At 42.1% G+C, this 26,169-nt stretch overlaps 1 pseudogene; it reads right to left on the reverse strand.

The window, feature by feature from the left end:
- Positions 1-11,200: 11,200 nt before the first annotated feature.
- LOC136317790 (ferritin heavy chain pseudogene) lies at positions 11,201-11,740 on the reverse strand (annotated as a pseudogene).
- Positions 11,741-26,169: the final 14,429 nt, after the last annotated feature.

Genomic DNA, 26,169 nt, shown 5'->3' on the forward strand with positions numbered 1-26,169 from the left:
TTTAATCTGACAAAATAGACTTGAAAACAAATACCATAGTAAGGGATAAAGAAGGTCACTACATAGTGATAAAGGGAGCAATCCAACAGGAAGATATAACATAATAAATATCTGTGCACCTAATATAGGAGCACTTAATATATAAAGCAGACTTTCATGGATATAAAGGGCGAGATCAACAGCAATACTATAATAGTAGGGGATTTAAATACTCTACTAACATCACTGGAAAGATCCTCAAGAAGGATAATTAACAAAGAAACTGCAGAATTAAGGGAAACACTAGATCAACTGGATTTAATAGATATCTTCAGAACCTTTCACCCTAAAACAGCAGAATATACATTCTTTTCAAGTGCTCATGGTACATTTTCTAGGATACATTGCATGTTAGGGCACAAATGTGGTCTCAACAAATTTAAGAAGATTGAAATCATATCAAGCATTTTCTCTGACCACAATGGCATGAAACTAGAAATCATCTGCAATAGTAAAACTGAAAAACACTCAAACTTGGAAACTAAACACCATGTTATTAAATAACGTATAGGTGAAGAATGAGATCAAGGAAGAAATAAAATTTTCTTTGAAACAAATGAAAATGAACATACAACAATTCAAAATCTATGGGATACAGTAACAGACCTGAGAGAGAAGTACATAGCATTACAGGCATACCTTAAGAGGAAGAAAAGAAAAAAAAAAAAGCTCAAATAAACAACTTAATCCTGCAACTAAAAGAACTAGAAAAAGAACAGCAAGTAAACCCCAAAGGAAGTAGAAGGAATGAAATAATAAAGAACAGAGCAAAAATAAATGACATAGAGACTAAAAAAAAATACAGAGAGGATCAATGAATCCAAGAGTTGTTTCTTTGAAAAGGTAAACAAGATAGATGAACCTTTAACCAAACTCACTAAGAAAGAGAGAGATAGGACTCACATAAATAAAATTAGAAATGAGAGTGGAGAAGTACTGACACAGCAGAAATACAAAGGATTGTAAGAAAATACTGTGAAGAACTGTATGCCAAAAAAATTGGACAACCTAGGTGAAATGGACAAATTCCTTGAAAAATGTAATTTCTTAAAAATCAATCTGGAAAAGCTCTGGCCGGTTGGCTCAGTGGTAGAGCGTCGGCCTGGCGTGCAAGGGTCCTGGGTTCGATTCCTGGCCAGGGCACACAGGAGAAGCGCCCATCTGCTTCTCCACCCCTCCCCCTCTCCTTCCTCTCTGTCTCTCTCTTCCCCTCCCGCAGCCGAGACTCCACTGGAGCAAAGATGCCCCGGGCGCTGGGGGTGGCTCCTCAGCCTCCGCCCCAGGCGCTAGAGTGGCTCTGTTTGCAACAGTGCGATGCCCTGGAAGGGCAGAGCATCGCCCACTGGTGGGCAGATCATCGCCCCCTGGTGGGTGTGCTGGGTGTATCCCAGTTGGGCGCATGCGGAAGTCTGTCTGACTGTCTCTCCCTGTTTCCGGCTTCAGAGAAATACAGAAAAAAAATCAATCTGGAAGAATCAGAAAACCTAGACAGATTCAAACAAATGCGATCAAAACAGTTATCAAAAAACTTCCAATAAAAAAAAGCCATGGGCCAGATGGCTTCACTGGCGAATTCTACCAAACATTCAGAGAAGGACTCACTCCTATCCTTCTCAAGCTATTTCAAAATACTCAAGAGGAGGGAAGACTTCCAAGCTCCTTATATAAGGTGAGCGTAATTGTGATTCCAAAACCAGGCAAAGACAACTCAAGAAAGAAAACTATAGGTCAACATCCTTGATGAATTTAGATGCTAAAATCCTCAACAAAATATTAGCAAACCGGATCCAGCAATACATGAAAAAAAGTCTTACATCATGATCAAGTGGAATTTATTCTGGGGAGAAAAGGCTGGTACAATATATGCAAATCAATCAATGTGATTCATCATATAAAAAAAAGGAAGGAGAAAAACCACATGATAATATTAATAGTTGCAGAAAACACATTTGATAAAATCCAGCACCCATGTATAATCAAAACTCTCAGCAAAGTGGGAAGATAGGGAATATACCTCAACACAGTAAAGACCATCTATGACAGGACCACAGCCAGCATCATACTCAATGGACAAAAGTTAAAAGCAACCCCTTTAATATTAGGAACAAGGCTGGGGTGCCCCCTTTCACCACTCTTATTCAACTTATTTCTGGAAGTCCTAGCCACAGCAATCAGACAAGAAGAAGAAATAAAAGGCATCCAAATTGGAAAAGAAGAAGTAAAACTATCATTGTTTGCTGATGATATAATACTGTACAGAGAAAACCCTAAAGTGTCAGTCAAAAATCTACCTGAACTGATAAATGAATTCAGAAAGTTGGCAGGATATAAAATTAATACTCAAAATCAGAGGCATTTTTATACACCAACAATGATCTGTCTAAAAGATAAATTAATAAAATAATCTTTTCACAAAAAATAAAGTACTTATGAATAAATTTAACCAAGGAGATTAAAGACTTGTACTTGGAAAATTATAAAACTTTGATAAACAAAATCAAGGAAATTATAAACAAGTGTAAGCATATTCCATGTTCATGGGTAGGAAGAATAAACATCATTAAAATGTCCATATTACCCAAAGCAATTTATAAATTCAATGTAATTCCTATTAAAATACCAATGACATACTTCAAAGATATAGAACAAATATTCCAAAAATTCATATAAAAAAAAAAAGAGCACGGATAGCCTCAGCAATCTTGAAAAAGAAAAATAAAGTGGGTGGTATCACACTTCCTGAAACCAAGTTATACTACAAGGCCATATTTCAAACAACTTTGTACTGGCATAAGAACAGGCATATAGATCAATGGAACAGAACAGAGAACCCAGAAATAAACCCGTACCTTTATGGACGGTTGATATTTGACAAAGGTGGTAATAGCAGACAATAGAGTAAAGATAGTCTCTTTAACAAATGGTGTTGGGAAAATTGGACAGCTACCTGATTAAAAATGAAAGTAGACAACCAACATACACCGTTCACAAAAATAAACTCAAAATGTATAAAAGACTTAAATGTAAGTCATGCAACCATAAGCACCCTAGAGGAAAACATGGGCATGTAAGCTCTCTGACATCACTCACAGCAATATATTTGCTGATTTATCTTCATAGGCAAGGGAAATAAAAGACAGGATAAACAAATGGGACTATATCAAACTAAAAACCTTTTGCACCGCTAAAGACAATAAGAACAAAATAAAAAGTCATACCACACAATGGGAGAACATATCTGACAATACGACTGATAAAGGCTTAATAACCAAAATTTATAAATAACTTGTAAAACTCAACACCAGGAAGATAAGGATTCCAATCAAAAGATGGGCAAAAGAAATGAATAGACACTTCTCCAAAGAGAACATACAGATGGCCAATAGGAAGGTGACAAAATGCTCAACATCACTAACCACTAGAGAAATGCAAATTAAAACCACAATGAGATATCACCTTACAGCAGTCAGAATGGCGCTCATTAACAAAACAACACATCATAAGTGCTGGCAAGGATATGGAGAAAAGGGAACCCTCCTGCACTGTTTGTGGTAATGCAGATTGGTTCAGCCACTGTGGAAAACAGTGTGAATATTCCTCAAAAAATTAAAACTGGAACTGCGTTTCGACTCAGACATCCCAGTTTTAGGAATATATCCCAAGAACACCACATCAATGATGCAAAAGGAGAAATGCACCCCTATGTTAATGGCAGCATTGCTTACAATAGCCAAAATCTGGAAGCAGCCCAAGTGTCTGTCAGTGGAAGCAGCCCAAGTGTCTGTAATTAAAAGGCAGTGGTACATACACACAATAGAATACTATGGGACCATGAAAAAGAAGGAAATCTTACTTTTGGCGACAACATGGATGGATCTGGAACCTATTCTGTTAAGAGAAATAAGCCAGGCAGAGAAAGAAAAATACTATATGAGCTCACTCATTTGAGAAATCCAATGAACAATATGAACTGAGGAAAAGAATAGAGACAGAGGTGGGATCAATGTGTCCAGAGAAAAGCGGACACAGGGGAAAGGGATGATAGCAGAAAAACAAAACCAGGGGAAGAGCTTTACGGGGAGGAGGACAAGGGGAATGTGGTGGGGAACACGGGGTTGGGGGGAGGTATTCAGGAGGACACTAGAATCTATGTAAACCCAATAAATTAAAAAAACAAACAAACAGATGTGACCAGAAGCTCTGAGAAAATTATAGCCTTTTACAAAAGAAATTCCTTAGTTACAACTGATATGGGCTGAAAGGGTCCCTCCCAAAATTTCTATGATGAAGTCCTTGAATTTTTTTCTCCCATTTCCTCAGAATTAAATTAAAATGAGGTGATGTGTGTTAGCCCTAATTCAATATGACTGGTGTCCTTATAAGAGGAAAAGGTCAGAATACAGACACACAGAGGGGAAACACCTTGGGAAGACAAAAGAAAAGATGGCCACGTACCAACCAAAGAGACAGGCTTAGAACGAAACCAAACCTGCTGAAACCTTGGTCTTGGTCTTCTAGCATCCAGAAGTGTGAGAAAATAAATTACTGTTGTTTAAGCCACCCAGTGTGTGGTTCTTCATTATGGGAACACTAGCAAACTAAAACAGCAATTTTTATTGCCATGTGGAATCTCAGTTTATATGTATATCATATATATAATGTCCAGATACTATTTGTCAGTTACTCTAACTCAATTGCTGAAGATTAAATTAAAATGTTCTGGTTGTGGAAGTTGATTGCACACATCTGTGTGAGCCAATAATGTGAGGAAAAAATTTAAAACGATAGCACAACCTGTCAGTAAATGTGCCATAAACACTTTATCCTCATAATATAGGAAGCCAAGACACCTCTTTTTTCTTATCCAGTCAGACCACACCAGAACATCATCTCAGGTCCATGGACCACATTTAAAAAGGGAGGTAAACTCATGCATCATGCAGATACCCTTCAAACACTGTGTTATATGCATTGGGTACCATTCATCATCCCACCACCGAAAAAAGTAGGTATTAATACATCTTTTCCATTTTACAGATGAGGAAACTGAGACTAAGAGAGGTAAAATATTTGCCTATAGTTAGACAGCTGATAAGTAGAGAGTCTGTATTCAAACAAATTCTATGTAACTTCATTAAACCTCTTCCAAAAGATAGGAGATTTTTCCTCCTGGGTAGCTTAAGAGGATCCAGAACTATGCCTCACTTCCTTTCTTTTTCATTCAGGAATCTTCCCTTCTGCCACCCTCTTCCATAGCCATGTTGTGGACTCAGTCATCTCTCAAAAGTGCATATATTTAAAATCTTTACCTCAGACACGCCTGTTCGGATGACCACCGCCTGTTCCACTCTTCTTCATTCACTTGTGTGCAAGATGAGTGTCCAGCCTCATCAAGAACTTTAGTTTCTTTTTGACACTTCAGATAAATACAAAAAAAAAAAGTGTTCTTTTGGTATGTAACAAAAGGTAAAATGATTGCTCAATAATCAAAAGTCTGTAATACTCTTTCTGCTGCGATAATGGGCTATGTCATTAGTAGCTTAGGGTAAATTAATTAAAGGAATTCCTTTCTTTTCTGCCAAAGGATTGTGGTGGTAGAGAAATTGAACATAAAAGTTTAATGAGTATACATAACATATAAAAATAATTGATTTGTTAAGATATTTGGTATTTTAGGGAAATTAAGTCCATGTTAATATAGACAATGGTCATCTCAACATTTCAAGAAAAGACAAAATATTAACTATTTTAGGCTTTGTGGGACATATGAACTTTGTCTCACCTACAAACTGTCATGTATTGCACACCCAGCAACAGAATATATGTAAATATGTGGTCATGACTCAGTTCCAATAAAACTTTGAATATTTGCTAGTTCAATAATCACTATTGAAGAAACAGTAAAGTTTTGTCATGTTCTCCTCAGAACTCACATGAGGGTACAGATGAGTGTTTATGTGGAGCCATCTGTGTTATTTTCCAGCGACCGAGGTGATTCCAAGCTGCAGACCTGTTTGACAGCCAGGATGTCTCAGAATGCGATGGCCATATTCACAACCTGGAGTCTTCTTAAATGTACATTCTGATTCAATAGGTCTGAGGTAAGGCTTATGACTATTATTTTTCTAGCAAGTTCTAAGTGAGGTTGATGTTGCTGATTCACACAACCCACATTCTTTTTTTTTTTTCATTTTTCTGAAGCTGGAAACAGGGAGAGACAGTCAGACAGACTCCCGCATGCGCCCGACCGGGATCCACCCGGCACGCCCACCATGGGGCAACACTCTGCCCACCAGGGGGCGATGCTCTGCCCATCCTGGGCATTGCCATGTTGCGACCAGAGCCACTCTAGCGCCTGAGGCAGAGGCCACAGAGCCATCCCCAGCGCCCGGGCCATCTTTGCTCCAATGGAGCCTCGGCTGCGGGAGGGGAAGAGAGAGACAGAGAGGCATAAGGGGGGAGGGGTGGAGAAGCAAATGGGCGCTTCTCCTGTGTGCCCTGGCCTGGAATCGAACCCGGGTCCTCCGCATGCTAGGCCGACGCTCTACCGCTGAGCCAACCGGCCAGGGCACAACCCACATTCTGAGGCCAGTTTTAAATGCTGGACATGTTTAAGTCCTGCCATACAGATTGAAGTAATTGTTCTGTGATACACTCAAAGCATTGAGAGTTACAAAAACTCTGCAGGTGATTTTAATTCACAGTAAAGTCTGAGAATCTCCATGCAAAGTGCACGGTTATTTATCAATTTTAATTACTACTTCATCATTAGCCCCTCTATAGCCTCTTCCCATTCCTCCACACCCTAACAGATTCATCTTTTTTTTCTGGGTCCAAACATCTGGATAATTGTTGGGGTCAGGATTAGCATTTTATCCTTTCACCCTTTCCCACCTCTGAGGAGTGCAGTGTAGTTCAGGATGGAAAGAGGGGCTCAGGAACTGGGTTTGGGAAGAATAAGCAAAAAGTGTTCTAGGGGGCAATTTAATGGGAAGGCTGGTTGAGACAAATGGGGGATTTCAAGGACAGCTGTCACAGGAAACTCACCTCTAGACTGAGGTTGGGGCAGCAGAAACAGCAATGTGCCTGAGTCCTGGCAGCACCTGACAACCAAGCAGCTTGGAAGAGTTTTTTCTTCTTAGGATGCTTGGTGCAGAGTTAGGTGAAATCCAAGGGAGACCTCCAGTGGCAAAGGGTAGACAAGAAATGTCCCCCAAGATAGACACCACAGAGGAACTTAGAAGTGAGTAGATGATGATGATGAGGCTAATGAAGATAAATGATGACTTACAAATGATATATCTACTATATGTGCCAGGCACTAGGATTAATTAAAATTTAAAAATATTAAACTTTTTAATCTTCTCAGCAACCAATGGTATTACCAATTTTATTATCCCTATTTTCTATGTGAGGAAACTGAGGCAGACAGGGGCTGAAAAACATGCCGAAAGTCACCCAGTATAAGAAGTGATTAAACTTGGATTTTTCACCCAGGCAATGAAAGTTAAGAAAGATAATCACTGTATAGCTAAGCTTGTCTACATATTAGTAAATGTTCAAAGCAATCTGAAAAGCTAGCAAACTATCATTGATAAGGTATGTAAATCTGCAATTGTTAACTTTATCTTTGTATCCCCCCCAGGTACAGAACAAACATGTGCTGATTATTTTTCCCAGGCCAGGATGGCCTTACGCTTTACTGGGTAGACATTTAATATGGTCAAAACAGTGGGCTGAGAGAAATGCTAAGTTTTTAAAGAGGAAAATTTAAAAAACCACTAGAATTATAATTTCCTTAAGAAAATTAAAAAACAAAAACCTGGGAAATCATTTCTTTCTACCCATGACCATGAAGACAAGGTAGTAGGCTAACTCATGCCCACTCATCCTGCATGGAGAAACCAAGGGCCACATTGAGGTTAGGAACTGCCGGTTGTAGGAAAGACCGTGGAGCCACAATCTAGAATGATGTCATGGTCCAGGTGGGGCCAAGAGCAGCCTGGCTGTTCTAACACCTCAACCCATCCTCTGGGCTTGGGGCTGGTTGGGCTGTAATGTCTCTACACTCTCTTTCTGGTGAAATTATCCAGTTCCATAACCTCAACACCATCTATTAATAATGCTGATGTCTCCCATGTGAGCATTACCAAACCTGATATCCCACCTGAGCTCCAGATTTCCCTTTCTGGCTACTTGCATGTCATTTCCACTGGCGTGTCTCATAGGCATCTCAGATTTTACATACTATACTATTTGCACTCTTCTGCACCTCTGGCCCAAAGTCCCCAAATCAATAAATATCACTACCATCAATTCTAGTATTCAATTCTAAATATTAGAACCTAAATTATTTTTCTCATTTCTCATTCTTCACCTCTGGTCTGTAAGCAAATCTACATCCAGTGCGTCTGGAATTTATCTGTATCTCTTTCTTTTCTCAGTCATCACCACAGTCCAAGCCAGCACTGTCATTTACAAGGACTAGCTACAAGATCTGTTATCTGGTCTCCCTCCTTTAGTTTTCCCCTAACCTTACATTCTTCAAAGTAGTGTGTCACTGGCATTATTCAGAGGAATTTATTCTGCTTAATAGTCAATATCTAGGCCCTGGTTGGTTGGCTCAGTGGTAGAGCGTCGGCCTGGCGTCAGGAGTCCCAGGTTCGATTCCCAGCCAGGGCACACAGGAGAAGCGCCCATCTGCTTCTCCACCCCTCCCCCTCTCCTTCTTCTCTCTCTCTCTTTTCCCCTCCAGCAACCAAAGCTCCATTGGAGCAGTTTGCACGGGCGCTGAGGAAGGCTCTGTGACCTCTGCCTCAGGCGCTAGAATGGCTTTGATTGCTGCAGAGCGATGCCCCAAGATGGGCAGAGCATCGCCCCCTGGTGGGCGTGCCTGGTGAATCCCGGTCGGGCGCATGTGGGAGTCTGTCTGACTGCCTCCATGTTTCCAACTTCAGAAAAGGAAAAAAAAAAGTCAATATTAAAATTTGACCTTGAGCCTTGACCTCATATTATTCAATTTTTAAGTGAGATAATTAGGGGTTTAGGGTACCGTGGTACCTCAAAGAAAGAGTATAATTGAATGAAAAAACTATACTGGGATGTTTTCTAAGGGCAACAGGCCTATCCAGCATGGTGACCATGGGAAGTCATTCCCAAGTTTGTGGGAATGGGGGCTAGCCAAATCTCAGCTATGGTGATCACTCTTGCTGAGGGTGAGGTTGTCAAAGAGGTACTATGCCAAGATGTTTTCGGGGGTCTCCATCTTGTAACCCAGAAAATGTTAAAACACATTAATATTTGCATCTTTTAGTAAACAAGGAATTTTCCGGTAAAATGTAAAAACCCTTTATTTTAATCATTGCCTCATCCCATTCTCTTTACTCTTTCTCCAGAAGCAAACCCACTTATGATTTTTAATGCCACGTTTTATAATTTTAGCACGAATGTGCACCTACATTCACCAGGGCCACACATCATCCACCTCACCCCATCCTCATATACCATTGTTTATAAGGGGAGATTAATTTTGTGTTTTCTGAGCTCGCAGGGAGTACCTGCTCCATCCAAACAGGGTCCCACAGAATATCTCCTTTCTCCAGTCAGGGTTCCACACAGTAACTCTTTCCTATTTCCAGGGTCCTCATGATAACTCCTCTTCCTTCTAGGGTTGCTGAGGAAAAAAAAAAAAAAGGCCTGACCAGGCGATGGCGCTAAGCGTTGACTGGGATGAGGACCTAGGATCAAAACTTTGAGGCCGTTAGCTTGAGCGCAGGCTCATCTGGTTTGAGCAAAATCTCACCATCTTGGACCCAAGGTCACTGGCTCGAGCAAGGGGTTACTTGGTCTGCTGCAGGCTCATGGTCAATACACATATGAGAAAGCAATCAATAAACAACAAAGGTGTCGCAATGCTCAATGAAAAACTAATAATTTTTTTTGGTACTTTTCAGAAGTTGGAAACGGGGAGGAAGTCAGACAGACTCCCGCATGCGCCCGACCTGGATCCACACAGCATGACCACTAGGGGGCGATGCTCCGCCCATCTAAGGCGATGCTCTGTTGCAACCAGAGCCACTCTAGTGCCTGAGGCTGAGGCCATAGAGCCATCCTCAGTGCCCAGGTCAACTCTGCTCTAATGGAGCCTAGGCTGCAGGAGGGGAAGAGAGAGACAGAGGCATAAGGGGGGGGGGGGGGGAGAAGCAGATGGACGCTTCTGCTGTGTGCCCTGTCTAGGAATCGAACCCAGGACTCCTGCACACCAGGCCGATGCTCTACCACTGAGCCAACAGGCCAGGGACAAAAAACAAATCATTGATGCTTCTCATCTCTCCGTTCCTGTCTTTCTGTCCTGTATATCCCTCTGTCTGAATCTGTCTGTGTAAACAAAAACAAAACAAAACAAAACAAAAACCTCCTCCTCCATGCAGCATCCCCTGCAAGACCTCCTCCTCCATCCAAGGACTCCCATAATACTTCCTCTTCCATCCTGGATCCCCCACAATACCTTCTCCGCAGTCCAGGGTCTGTGCTAAACCTCTCCCTCCATCCATACTACTGCACAATGACTCCTCCCTCCCACCAGTCCCACACAATACCCCGTCCTTCCACCCATGCAATTCTCAAGCTGCCCGTGGTTGGAGTATGGATGGTAGCAAGATTCCTGGAAACCTGTTTAAAAACTTAAAAGATGAAGGTTTGGCACACACAAATCAATGGACTCCCACCAGTCCCACACAATACCCCGTCCTTCCCTCCCACCAGTCCCACACAATACCCCGACCTTCCCACCCACCAGTCCCACACAATACCGCGTCCTTTCCTCCCACCAGTCCCACACAATACCCCATCCTTCCCTCCCACCAGTCCCACACAATACCCTGTCCTTCCACCCATGCAATTCCCGAGCTGCACGTGGTTGGAGTATGGATGGTTGAAAGAATCTTGGAAACCTGTTTAAAAACTTAAAAGGCGAAGGTTTTGCACACAAAAATCAATGGAAGACCTTTATATTTATGAACCAACAAGTTTATTAGAAGACATGTTAAAACCTGAACATAAAAATTTAAGTGAACTTTTAGCAACTGTAATAGAACAACATGCATGCTCGCATGGTGAGGAGGGGCTGTCTCTCTATGACTAGCCGGAAGGCAGTCCAGACTCAGTCCTTGCTGTCATCCAGGGGGAGCTTGCCACAGTGGTGTTCTGCCGGGCCGGATTCTGGGGCTCCCATATTGCGCAGGCTGGTAATGTGGTCCTCCAACTCTTTGTTGAACTTCTGCTGTTCCTGCAGGCAGTGGTTCTCCAGGAAGTCACACAGAAGGGTGTCCTTCTTCTCGGTGGCCAGCTGGTGAAGACTGAGCAGGCTCTGCTTCACCTTCACGGACAGACGCAAGGCGCTCTCCAGGACCTTCAGTCTGTTCCCCCAGGAGATGCTGTGATTGCTACGGAAGTAGCGCAAGGGGGTGTTGCTACCGCGCTGGTTCACCAGCTGGATCAGCCAGTCAGCAGTTGCCCTCTCCTTGCCTGACTGCTCTCGGAAGAACTGGGCCAAGGGCTTTGATACCATCTTTTCGGAATAAAAAGCCATAGACCCGTAGATGTACGCTGCGTAGAGCTCCAGCTGAATCTGGTCAGTGATGGCGACCTCACAGTCGGGGTGGTATGTCTCACTCACTAGTGAGGGCAGTGAGGACGCCATGTTTGGAGGTGCTGGCGTGGGTGGGCAGCACGGAGGATAAGGTGGCGCGGTGGGGGCTGCAGGACAGGCAGCAGCAGGATGAATGCGTAGGTTACCGAGCTTTGGAAGGTCCCCAGAATAGGTGGCCAGGCCTGTCAGAGGCTGAGTCAGCAGCAATGGCGGTGGGACCTCCTTGTGCCCCCAGAATCGAAGAGGAAGTCAACGCTGTTGAGTTCCGGTTCCGGGGTGAAACGGAAGCTCTGCAGTCAAAGAGGAGGAGCCCTGCTGGTAGGTTCTGAGGCTGGCGAAGCTGGGCGATGGCACCAGAAATGAACTCTGTTACTAGGACAAGGGAAGGGTTGGAGTCAGTTAACCTGCAGGTGGACTTGGGGGAGGAAGGGTGCAGGTAAGGGGAGAAGGGGGGGAGGAAGGGAAGTGGAGGGCGGAGAAGAGGTTAAGAGTGGGGAGGAGGTGGGAGAAGGAGGAGGCAGAGGGGGGAAAGGGGGAAAGGCGAGGGGAGGAGGGGGGAAAAGGGAGAGGAGGAGGGGGACGAGGGGAGAGGAGAAGAGGGGAGAGTGGGGGAAACAGGAGCACGATGCTTTAGGTGCCATCAGAGCCTGGTGAGACCAACAAATTTGCACTGAGCAACTGACATGTTCTGAGTCTTTAATTTGGCAATGTTTCTATTTTCAAGTAGTTTCTACTATTTTCTAGTTCCCTTTAATATCATCATATTCTCATTTTATAAACCCAATTTCTTTCTGAATATTTTGAGAATATTAATTCTTATTTTTGATACATGTATCGTTTTATTTAGAGAAATGTTTTTTCATCATCATAATCTCCTCTTTCACTTTCCTGTAATACTTTAAACTTTGTGCATTCATATTTAAGAATAAGGGACACATTTGTTTAGCTTTGGTAATTAGTATACTGTGCATCTTATCTATATTTCTTTTGTGTGTGTGTGTGTGTGTGTGTTTTTCTGAAGCTAGAAACGGGGAGAGACAGTCAGACAGACTCCCACATGCCCCTGACCAGGATCCACCCTGCACGCCCACCAGGGGGCAACGCTCTGCCCACCAGGGGGTGATACTCTGCCCCTCTGGGGCGTCGCTCTGTCACGACCAGAACCACTCCAGCGCCTGGGCCAGTGCCCTAGCCATCTTTGTTCCAATGGAGCCACGGCTGCGGGAGGGGAAGAGAGAGACAGAGAGGCATAAGGGGGGAGGGGTGGAGAAGCAGATGGGCGCTTCTCCTGTGTGCCCTGGCCGGGAATCGAACCAGGGACTTCTGTAAGCTGGGCCAACGTTCTACCACTGAGGCAACCGGCCAGGGCTTATCTATATTTCTGATGGCGGGTCACTAATAGACTTCTGGAAGGGTAGAGTATTTCAATAAGGGAGAACTTATCTGTTTGAAATACAGGGTATGGGGTTTGTAGATAAGGTATTGACCATCCCAAATGCCAAAAGCTTGGCATTTTTCTGAATTTAGAAGACTTCTCTGTATTCCTCTTCTAGGAGGATGTATCCATTTGCTTTTTATTTCCCTTCTCTTGTGCAGATGTACAGTTTTCTTGAATCTGCTCTAATATGGGTTCCCTCCTTGAATCTTTGAATGAATGAGGACCATGTCCTTATCACCAGTACCAGCAATGTGCACGGGAGCTGTGTAAGTACAACAAATAGTAATATCCTATGTTAAGCCAGTAAATCTCAAATGCTTGTCACAGCACTTGTCTACCCTTACTAATTACCCAGTGAAAGGAAGTTCTGGACCACAACAGGTTAACCTCCCCTAAACTCCTGTGCTATTTTATTATATCAAATTGGTAGAAATGCATATCCAGAAGAAAAAATATAGATAGCTAAATCATTATGGTCTATTTCTTTTGCTAAATTTATCAGTAATATATATCAGTATTGCTCCCTTTTTTCCTCATGGAGAATGAAATGAAAAATCCCTCAAGCATATATAAGGACAAAGGAACAAATTTTTCCATTTCTCTCAATTCTGGAGAACAAAATCAGGCCGGTTCTTACGTGCTTGACCTTAAGCTAACAACAGAAGTCACACAATGGGAAGGGACCATGACTGGCTGAATTGGGAGACTTGATATCATCTAAATCTTTCCAAAAGAAAATTAATTTCATGTGAAAATATCATCTCCTTCAATAGGAGTATGATTTGGTATGTAATACTAGTAAATGCCATCATGTATAAAACTAGCACTATTAGGTGGCAGCAACAAAGCACGTGTGAGTACTGAATATTTGAAATGATCATAACTTAAATTGAGATGTGCTACCATTAGGAAAAATGCTGTCTTAGCCTTGCTTGCTTGCACTTTGCATAATTAGTGCATGAATACATGGCACAACCACGTGTGTATAGCTTCTGTAAGGCTACTGGTGTTTTCCTTTGGTGGAGATTGTTTGCCCGCTTTCCTGCCACCAGGAGGGGCCTATTCCTGTTAATTCAGCTTCTGCTGTGATGAGTGATTTTGCTCTTTGCTCACTCACTGCTGTGAGAAGTGTTTGTCCCCTGTTGGTTTGCTAGCCTGCTGTTGCAAATCTCTAATAAATGAGAATATCCCTATGCTTTCCTGTTCCACAGTTCCTCTAGCATCCGCCCAAATCCAGAGTGAACCTGCCTGGCCTCGGCTACCAGCTGTGCTCAGGGGGATTGTGGATGCGTGGGTCGCTTGCCCACCACTTTGAGGGGCCAGTGTGTTGTTTCTTTGCCTGAGAGGCAGTTTTCTCTCGCTGTGTGCTTGTCTGCCATTTTGAGACATTATTAAATGGAATGGCCCAACACTTTCTAGCTGTGCAGTGTTTCTACCACCTGACAGAATCCAGTGTGGACCTGCCAGGCCTCGGCCACTGGCATTACACAGCAACAAAACACATGATTTTGAGAAACTAGTACCAAACAAAAAAAATCTTATTTTTATATTGATGTATTGAACTAATAATATGTTCGATATATGAGGCTAAGTAGAGGGGTGGGGCAGTGAAGGGTAAGCGGGTCAAATATATGGTGAGGGAAGAAGATTTGATTTTTGGGTTATAGGCACACAGTGCAGTATTCAAATGGTGGATCATAGAATTGTATACTTCAAACCGATACAATTTTATTAAGCTACGTGACCCCATTTAATTTAAAAATTAGTGTCTTTCCAGCTTCAGAAAAATACAAAAAAAATTAGTGTCACCTTTTCTAGTCACTTTTTAAATGTGTCTATTAGAAAACTTAAAATGTCATTTGTGGTTTGTTTTGTGCTGAGAGTGCTACGCTAGACACTTGGATGGATAGACCATGAAGACATACTTTTCTACTGAGAATACCAAGTGCCTCAAAATACGCCTTGCTTTGTAGATGGCATTTCTCTCCCCTCATGTCAGGCAAATTGTACTCACAGTATGAACCTGTACTCGTCACTGCATCATTTCTGTATTCAGAGTGAATATCCTGAGCAGTGGAAAAATCATTTTTGTAGGGAGTGGTTCTGATGTATTTCTTCCCATTAGAATCACCTGAGGGGCTGTAAAAGATTTTGAAGTGTGCCTACACCCCAGACATATTAAACAGCAATGTGAGGATGTGTGACCCAGGTGTTTGGGTTTTTCAAGTTCCTCAGGTGATTACAATGTACCTGGGCTCACCATGATTTTGAAATCTTACTTTAAAAGCAATGGCAGATTCTAGGGAACTAACAGTAGGTGCATCTTTTATCACATACGATTCTCTAAAGCAGGGGTCCCAAAATTTTTTACACAGGGGGCCAGTTCACTTTCCCTCAGACCATTGGAGCGCTGCCACATTCAGTGCTCCTCTCACTGAGCACCAATGATAGAGGTGCCCCTTCCAGAAGTGCAGCAGGGAGCCGGATAAATGGCCTCTGGGGGCCGCATGTGGCCCGCAGGCCATAGTTTGGGGACGCCTGCCGGAAGCAGGGCCAAGGATTGCCTCCATTGTGCTCAGATGTCTAAATAAAATGTAGTTTCTTTATATTCTATAATGGATTTAAACTTCCTCATGATTTTCGATCACTCTTCAGAAAAACAACAACAACACCAAAACCAACCAACCAAGCAAACAAAAAGACAAAAACCAACATTCTTAAGTGTGATGTTTCCATCTCGGTTAAACAGAATAGTGTATTTGGAAAAAGTGCACAACTTAGACTTAAAATGCTCTCTTTTAGAATGCTTTCCCACCGTATTCCCTCACCTGAGTGTGGCACAGGGACTGTGTATGACCTCATGGCAAAGGAGCAGGTGGATCTTCTTGCCTGAGGCTGGTGTTCGGGCCAGGTCAGGCCAGTGTTTGCTCACCTCTGAGCTCTACACATCCTGCTGGAGTCTGCAGCCAATGTCTGCAGCTGGTGGGTCCTGTCCTCTGCTTGTCTCCTTGGCCTTGCTCTGCTCACTGCCAGCTGCAGATGCCTGAGCCCACACCTTTGTCTCTTGGGAGAGGGCACAGGGAAGGTTGTCGGCCCAGCCACACATGGCACCTCCCCTAGGTAAGGCTGGGCTTCTTGATCCCTGCCCTCTCTATGTCAACCCTCTCCTACTCTTTGGTAATGCGTGAGTCAGTGTGGCCCTAAACAAGTGTCCCTCAGAGTCACCAATGGGAGGATGGGAAAAGCCCCTGAGCCTTTGGTATTCTCTCAGCTCATTCAACATGACCCTCCCCAGGCTTAGGGCAGGATGCAGGGGCTCCCTCTCCCAACAATCACCCACGACCCACTGCCTACTTCCTCTCCCTCATGGCCTGCCTTTTCCTGAAGTAGGAAGTCTCCTGTTCCAGATGCCCCATGCGATAGGGTGCTTTCTCTGCTCTGTGAGAGCAATGTGCACTGAACGCTCGAGATTTGATTTTAATGTGAGAGGAAGGAACTTAAGAATGGTTCTCTCACAGCAAAGCCTGGCCTTCAACATCATGGCTTCAAATCCGAAAATCTTCTTTTAGCTAACCTCAAATGGAAACACAAACTTCTCTCGGATTTAATTCAAATTACAGCCCTCCTCAGGGTGGATAGGGACAGGGTCAGCTACATGGAAATGCAAAGGAGAAAAGCTCATAAATATGCATTTAAAGGTGTGCTTATTAGTCTTATTATAAGTGTACAGGAACACTACTGAGTGTCAGTAGCAGTTCTGTATACTTTACATGAATTAAATCATCTTAATCTTGATCACGCACTAATGAAGAAGCAGGAACAGAGAGGTTAAGTAAGTTGCCAAAAGTCACACAACTGGCAAGTCTACAGGAGATTTGATCTAGACCAGCTCCAGAGTCTGTGGTCTGAGCTCTTCTCTTCACCCATAAGGTCCTTTCCCCTGCATGCTCCCCACTGCTCTTCCTGGGGGTCACAGGGATGAACTGCTGCAGGAAGAATTCTTATGACATGTGAGTCCCAGGAGTCTCACTACTGAAGTGCTCTTTGGAAGGGGTTGATATACAATATTAAAAAGCAAGGAACTGTGCAGGAAGGAAACTTCAGTTGAGCTTAGTGCCAGTCATTAGAGCTTCCCTGCCACACTGAGTAATTTCTCACTGTGGGGTTCAGGTTCTTTGTTTCAGGCTGACTTGTATTCTGAGCACTTCCATTAACTCAGTTTTCCTTGTTATACAGTGTGCCCACCCCCACACCTTAGCCTTGCTGATTGCTACCTTCTATCTTCTTCTGTTTAGCAATATTACTCAATCCTGAAAAATTCACACCATCTTTGGATGCAGTTATATGTTCTGACTGTGTCCTACATGTGTGCTTTATTTCCTCAACCTCAGTATGAACTCTCTTTGCGGGGGGGGGGGGTTGTGCTCCATACTAGACTCTCAGTGACAACAGGTCCTAGCACAGCAGGGAGTGTGAAGTTGTCGCCTAGGAAATACTTGTGGAGTGATTAACTGGGGAAAGATATAATACATTACCGTCTTCACGTCTTCATTATTAATTCAGCTCCTTTCCCTACTTGTTGCACAAATCCTCAAACTTACATTGAATGGCTGCTTCCTTTATATTTCAAATACGTGAAATGGGCTCTAGCTAAACTGCCAGGGTTGAACTTAGATCAGAACTGGGAGTTCCTTGCTGACTGACTTTGGGATATGTGCATTCACGCCTTTATGCCTTGGTCCCCACAAATGCACTAGGGGAATATAATTGTACTATTTCATAAGGAGGGTGTGAGGACTAGATGAGATAAATCACATTCGTGGTTAGACAAATGCCTGGCAGGTTGTAAACACTCAGTAAATGTCAGCTACAAAGAAAGGGTGCGTGTTCTTCTTTACCATTTAATCTCTTCTAATACTGTCTGGTTTTCATACCTAAATCACGTTTACACAAATATGGAAAACACACATTCCACGTCTTTTCTTTTTTACGATTTTATTTATTCGTTTCACAGAGGGCAGAGAAAAAGAAAGGAGTGAGGGAAGGAGGAGCTGGAAGCATCAATTCCCATATGTATCTTGAAGAGGAAGTCTGGGGCTTTAAACCGGGTACTTCAGCATCAGAGCTCAATGCTTTATCCCCTGCGCCACTACAGGTGAGGCCTCAAATATAGTCAACTGTTTATCCATTCACTCATTTCTTCACATTTTTCAGAGCTATGACTTCCCATCTGACCCTTCGAGAGTCACACTCTTCTAGGACACCAGGAGTCAATGTTTTCTCTACCTATTACATAGTATTGCAGTTTACTTTTCCCTGGGGTCCAGCCTGAGTTAAGGATGCTGTTTTGAGAACTCGCACTTGTTCTACTTTGCTCCTTCTCCTGTACTTTCCTTATTCTAACTGCCTGTTTCTTTCTTCCCACTCCTTTCTCCTTCCAATCTTGATCCAACGCCGTTATACAGCTAAGCACTTCCTTAAATATGCCCCTTGCAGAAATGTGGTTGAGGTTCCTGAATCATCCTCAACAAAACTTTCCATGAAATTCCTGATAGCTAACAAGCCAGCAAGACAAAGCTGTGTTTGCCATCCCAGGCACAGCAAGATTCTGGGTTCGAGAGTGGCTTGACTGTCCTACATTCCCACGGTTTTGCTTTCCATGATTTATTTCACTTACTTCTAGTCAACTGCAGTCTGAAAAAATTAAACAGAAAATTTCAGAAACAAACAATTCAAAATATATTTTGAGGATAAGAGAGAGACTATATAGAAATAATTGTAATAAATGTTCTATTTAATTATTAATTACTGTTCATCTCTGAATGTGCCTAACTTATAAATTAAGCTTCCTCATAGTTATGTTTATAAAGGGAAAACATAGCATACATAGGGCTTGGTACTATCCATGGTTTCAGGCACCCACTGGGGGTCTCAGAACAAACCACCGAGGACAGGGAGGGACTACTGGCTATGGGCGCTCCCCAGGCTTTCCCTCCTGCGTTTAGCTGCTTCCTAGAGGCACTGCTGAGGACACTCCACCATTTCCTCTTCCTTATATGAGAACTCCGCCAAGTATGAATAACAAACAGCAGCTATCCTCAGGGAGCCCATTCCAAGTGCTAGGCATTTTGTGATTCCCGTGCATCCTCTCATTTCATCTTCAAAACAGGGCTGAGAAGTAGCAGTTGCACATGTGGAAACCATGGCTGATGTTAAATAATCAGTCAAAGTCAGACAACCAGGAAGCCGAAGAGCTGGGTTTCAAAACTGGCCCTCTGATTTTAACACCCTTGCTCTTAACCTCCCACTCCCTTGAGGCCCTCCAAAACATTACATGTCCTTGCCTCACCAGCTAGAAATAGAGCAATGCCATCACCCACTTGGCCACCCACACCAAAATTCCCAGGTGTCACTCCTTCTCAACACCGGCCAGTCCCAACTCTGCTGGACAATCAGAGTTGGAGACTTGACCTGCCAGCCTGTCAAGGCTGTGGTCCTTTCCTCTGGGGTCCTATCTCCAACAAGCAGGGAAGACCCCAATAATACCCAGATAGGAAGTCAACCCAGTGGCCATGGGCAGTTGAGCATACAGTGAGGTAGGTGACTCGGGCTGTCTGCAGTGCTGAGGAGCCAGATGAATGTGGGCATTGGGGGATAATACACAGCATGGCTTAGGAGGGAGCGTGTCCTCTGATTCAGGGCTGAGGTTTCGTTTCTCCCAGTCATCAGCAATTCCTCCACACTGCGGGGAAGGGCCAGCTCAATAACTCAGAAATAAAGAATTTTTCCTTTGAGCAGCTGTGGAAGTAAGTGTAGAGTCCAGCTCTTCTGTAGCCTGGGTGAGCTATATGGACAAACCATTTCTGGGACATAACACTTCCTGCAAACAGGTCCAGGTTCTCTCTGAGCACTGGGGACAGATCCTACATTTCAGTTATTTTGATTTTTGTTGCGTTTACATCCCTGTCCAATGGAGAAGAGAGGAAGGAGTTGATTGCCCTGATAGTTCTGGTTCTCTGCATGGTCAGGTTTTTTGGACTGAAAATGGGTAGTCTTGGAAACCATGGGACGCTTGTCCTGGAAGGGCACCACTAATCTCGTTCTGGGATACATGATTTTCATAAACCACATGCGTATTCCATCACTTGTGGGTTACAAACTCTTCATGGATTCCAAAATTAATTGAATGAGTCACAAGCACAATTTTCTTTTAAAAAGGAAGTAGATTGAAGATGAATACAATGGAAAATACCAGAGTTCCTTATACATATCAAGTCATTATTCCTTAGAATTTTTTTTCCAGTTTTATACATTTATGGCTGTATTGGGTCACAATATAAGATGTTGTCTACTTGTGGCTGAGATCAAAATGTTTGTAAACCACTGCTAATCCTAGTCTCATTTTGACAGAAGGGAAAATCATCTTTTTCTCACAGGGCTTTGGAAGTAGTGGAACACTGACCACAACTCAAATAGCCATCAAAAGCAGAAGAGAAAAGTAAAGTGAAGCATAATTATACGAATGGCATACTATATACTGTATTTCCCCATGTATAAGAAACACACTTTTTCAAAATTTTGCGGTCTAAAAATACGGTGGATCGTATACAGCAGTTGTAGTTTTTTTTTTTACTTGCATTTCCTGCTTTCTCAGACTTGTTTTTGAGCTGATTTTTGAAGACAGTGAATCTTCATCAGATACAGAGGAAGACAAGCTAATGGGATGAGAATTTTGACAGTGGTGAGGACTTCTATGAATTTTATGATGAATGAAACTCGAGTTCAATAACTTTATGTAATACTTTTGTTTTCCAAAATTCAGACCCCAAAATTAAGGTGCATTTTATATGTTGTAACGTAATATACATAGGGCAGTACGGTATGCAAAATACAGCAAAGAAAGTGAATGAACTACAGTTATATGCAGCAACATAGATTAATCCTAGTAACATTGTTTTGAACATAAGAAGTAAGATGAAAAAATATTGCCTCATCTATGAGCAATTATTAAAAAATTTTAAAGGCAAAATTAAACTCTATGACTTAGTTATGAACCCACAGGTGGTAAAATTTGAAAGGAAAGTGATAGTTACCTGAAACCAGGCTCATGGTTACTCCTGGAAGGCACAGGTGGGAGCGGAGTCAGGAAGGAACATGCCAAGTGCAGGATACAAGGGAACTGGCTGTGTTGTTTCTTTTTTTTATTTTTTTTATTTTATTATTTTTTTTAATAATTCTATTTTTTTAATGAGGTGACATCAATAAATCAGGATACATATATTCAAAGATATCAAGTCCAGGTTATCTTGTCATTCAATTATGTTGCATACCCACCACCCAAAGTCAGATTGACCTCTGTCACCTTCTATCTTGTTTTCTTTGTGCCCCTCCCCACCCCTTTTCCCTCTCCCATTCCCCCCTCCCCCCCATAACCACCACACTCTTATCAATGTCTCTTAGTTTCACTTTTATGTCCCACCTACATATGGAATAATGCAGTTCCTGTTTTTTTCTGATTTACTTATTTTGCTTCGTATCATGTTATCAAGATCCCACCATTTTGCTGTAAATGTTCCGATGTCATCATTTCTTATGGCTGAGTAGTATTCCATAGTGTATATGTGCCACATCTTCTTTATCCAGTCATCTATTGATGGGATTTTTGGTTGTTTCCATGTCCTGGCCACTGTGAACAATGCTGCAATAAACATGGGGCTGCATGTGTCTTTACGTATCAATGTTTCTGAGTTTTTGGGATATATACCCAGTAGAGGAATTGCTGGGTCATAAGGTAGTTCTATTTTCAGTTTTTTGAGGAACCACCATACTTTCTTCCATAATGGTTGTACTACTTTACATTCCCACCAACAGTGTATGAGGGTTCCTTTTTCTCCACAGCCTCTCCATCATTTGCTATTACCTGTCTTGCTAATAATAGCTAATCTAACAGGTGTAAGGTGGTATCTCATTGCCGTTTTGATTTGCATTTCTCTAATAGCTAAAGAAGATGAGCATCTTTTCATATATCTGTTGGCCATTTGTATTTCTTCCTGGGAGAAGTGTCTATTCATATCCTCTCCCCATTTTTTTATTGGATTGTTTGTTTGTTCGTTGTTGAGTTTTATGAGTTCTTTGTATATTTTGGATATTAGGCCCTTATCTGAGCTGTTGTTTGAAAATATCATTTCCCATTTAGTTGGCTTTCTGTTTATTTTGTTATCAGTTTCTCTTGCTGAGCAAAAACTTCTTAGTCTGATGTATTGACTTCCAGCTATGCATGTTTCATAAGTTTCAAGATTTTAAAACACAGTTATCAAATTTGTATCTATTCTTATCTACATTTTTATTAGTTGCTCCTAATCATCCCCTCGAGGATAGATTCCGAGAAACGATTATGCAAATGAACTGTCAGGGCCAATTACTGCTAGACCAGCAGTGCACAACACAGATGTCAGTAACAGGGTCACCTGGCAGCCTCCTCTTCCGCCACTGGTTTTCTGTCCTCAACTCCTTGCAACAGCCAGTTTATTCTTGGTTCATTGCTGTGAGGTTGTAGGCGGGCAGAGACCTGCCTCAGCTGAGCATATTTGAGAGCAGGGGTCCCCAAACTTTTTTCACAGGGGGCCAGTTCACTGTCCCTCAGACCGTTGGAGGGCCAGACTATAAAAAAAACTATGAACAAATCCCTATGCACACTGCACATATCTAATTTTAAAGTAAAAAAACAAAGCGGGAACAAATAAACAATATTTAAAATAAAGAACAAGTAAATTTAAATCAACAAAATGACCAGTATTTCAATGGGAACTATGCTCCTCTTGTTTTTGAGACTTAAGTTTATAAATTTTATCTTTAGGGAAAAAGTTGCTTTATTTATATCTTTCCCCGGTGAATAATTCAACAGTTTTCCCATATTAGTATGAATATTATATTATATGTTACTGAGACTTATACTGTCTCTCATCATATATTACATATGTATGTTCCTAATGTGTGTTAAGATTGACCAGAAGCTTTGAGAAAACTACAGTCTTTTACAACTGGAATTTTTTAGTTACAACAGATATGGGCTGAGTGGGACCCTCTCAAAATTTCTGTGTTGCAGCCCTGAAGTTCTGTGTCTCAGTTCTGCAGAATTAATTTAAAATGAGGTGATGATTGTTGGTAATAATTTAATATGACTGGTGTCCTTATAAGAAGAAGAGATTAGAACACAGACACACACAGGAGAAAGACCTTGTGAAGACAAATGAAAAGATGGCCATGTACCAACAAAGGAGACAAGCTTCAGAACGAAACCAAATCTGCTGAAACCTTGATCTTGGACTTCTAGCATCCAGAAGTGTGAGAAAATGAATTACTGTTGTCTGAGCCACCCAGTGTGTGGTTCTTTGTTATGAGAGCACTAGCAGATTAATATAGCACCCTTTCTTGCCATGAGGATTCTCAATTTATATGTATATCATATATATAATGTCCAGATATTTTTTATCAAATACCCTAACTCAATTGCTGAAGTTTAAATTAAAATGTTCTGGTGGCGAAAGTTGATTGCACACTTCTGTGTGAGCCAATAATATGAGGCAAAACTTGAAAAAGATAGCACAAACTGTCTGTGATTGTGCCATAAACATGTTATCCCCAGAATGTAAAAAGCCAAGACACCTCTCCTTTCTTATCTAGTCAGACCACACCAGAACATGGTTCTCAGGTCCATGGACCACATTTAAAAAGGGAGGTAAACTCATGCATCATGCAGCTACCAAATCGAACACTGTGTTATGTGAATTGTGTACCATTCATCATTCCACTACCCAATGACATAGGTATTAATACACCTGTTCCATTTTACAGATGAAGAAACTGAGACTAAGAGAGGTTAAATAGGTTGCATATAATTAGACAGCTGACAACTAGGAAGTCTGGATTCAAAGAAATTCTATATAATTTCATTAAACCTCTTTCCAAATATAGGAGGGTCTTTGTTTAGGATAGCGTAAATGGATCCAGGATCTTTCCTACCTTTCTTTGGTTTTTCTTTCAGGAATCTTCAGTTCTGCCACCCTTTCCCACAGCCACGTTGTGGACTCAGTCATCAGTCAGAAGTGCATCGTATTTAAAATCTTCACCTCCAATATGCCTGTTCAGACCACCACCTCCTGTCCCACTCTTCTTAATTCACTTGTGTGCAAGATGACTATCCAGCCTCATCAAGAACTTTAGTTTCTTTTTGACCCTTTGAGTTTGCTTCATTCTTGTGTTCACTTCTTGGTCTTGTATCCAGGTTAGACTACCATTCATTACTGCTGCCATTCTCTTGCACATTTCCCAAATTCCCTCCCACACTGTCCTTCTGTACCCTCTGCCAGGTGCATCCCGGCCGTGATCACTTCAACTGCCTCCTTCCTCTGCACTAGCACCTGGGTTGCAGAGGATAGCTATGAAAAATATCCATAGATTTATAGCACCACTGATCTATGATCTCAGTCTCAAATGATTCCTTAGGTCTGTTGGAAATCTTTAGGCTTCTGCAGCAAAGACCCACTTCTCAAAAGCAGAAACAAAACTGAAAACTTTCTTCTTTTCCTGAAATGTTCAACTACCAATTCATTTTTAACAATGACCTTTTCTGCTCTTTCATAAAGAAAATAGAAGTTCCTCAACTTTTTGCCACCAGCCTTACAAACTTTCCTGTATCTGCCCTCTCTCTGCCTTGTTTTACAGGAGAAGTGGGCACTCCTCCTGTCTAGGGCTCCTTTCAATTTCTTCCTTCCATGTGCTCAGGAAGCATGCTCTATCAAAGGTCCTGCATGCTTAGCCTCTCCCTTTGACTTAGCTTCATCTCAATAACATTTACAGACAATTATTTTTTAAAAAATGAAACCAAATCCTTCTGGTGCCTGTATTTTTTTTTATTCCAGCCAAGTTCTCTCTTCCCTATCAAAGCCAGTCATATTTTGATAACTACATTCCTCACCATACCCCATTAACATCTGGCTTCCCTCCCTTCTATTGGAATCTCTTCTTGAAGTTACTACCTTCTTTTTACTAAACCCAGATGTCATTTATGAGTCTGTCTCATACTTAACTTTCAGCGTCAAGTACCTGAGACTGCAGTGGCCGCCAAGCCCTGTCATTGCTGGTCACCCTCTTTTCTTGGAATGGTTTTGTTCCTTTCCATATCAGGCTCTCCTTCTTCCACTGTCCCTCACACCACGGTCTACAGAAGTGTCTGCCCCAAACTGCCTCCTTGCCGCTTCACCCTCCCATGACACTGTTTGCCTTCTACCCACTGATGACACCTACACCTGTGTCTCCTGCCAGGCTTCATTGTTGAGCTCCACATCTGTACACCCAACTAACTGGACAACACATCTTCTCAGAGATTTCACCTTCATAACAAACCCAGAGTCAGTCTTGTGGAAAACCTAATTCACTACCTTCCTTTACATAATGGTTGTTCTTCCTGTGTGTTTTCTCTGGAGGTTTCATTACCATTAACCCACCTGCCCAAGCCAGAAACCACAGGTCAGCCTTGACTCCTTCCTGTCCCTCATCTCATCCTACCTTACTCCTCAGTCACCAAATTCTGGCAGTATTACTTATTAATTTTATATACCTCTTTTTTGCCATTCTCTCTAGTTGATTGTAGTCTAGTCTAATTCACATTACTGTGCTCTCTCAGAGTGGTGGTATAACGTATATTTGATTTATTGTTTGAGAATATTCTATTCTGCAGTAAAAGACAAGGAAAACAGGAAGCAAGGAATTAATGTGTAATAGGTCTAGAGAAATAATTAATTAACATAGAAAACATGTAAGCTAAGAGAATATGTAGATCATAATATGTGTAAACATGAAAAAGAATGGAAGGACCAAGAATACGCAAATATATATTATATGAGGCACGTGAGGATTATGAGGCACTCTAGTTTAAGATGTCTTACTTCAGCCACCACTGGTGATACCCATCCTGGCCCCATGGGTCCTCCTCCTAAGAAATACCCTAAAACCCTCAGCTTTTCAACTAAATTATTAACAA

This window comes from Saccopteryx bilineata, chromosome X, assembly GCF_036850765.1.
Source record: "Saccopteryx bilineata isolate mSacBil1 chromosome X, mSacBil1_pri_phased_curated, whole genome shotgun sequence".
NCBI lineage: Eukaryota > Metazoa > Chordata > Mammalia > Chiroptera > Emballonuridae > Saccopteryx > Saccopteryx bilineata.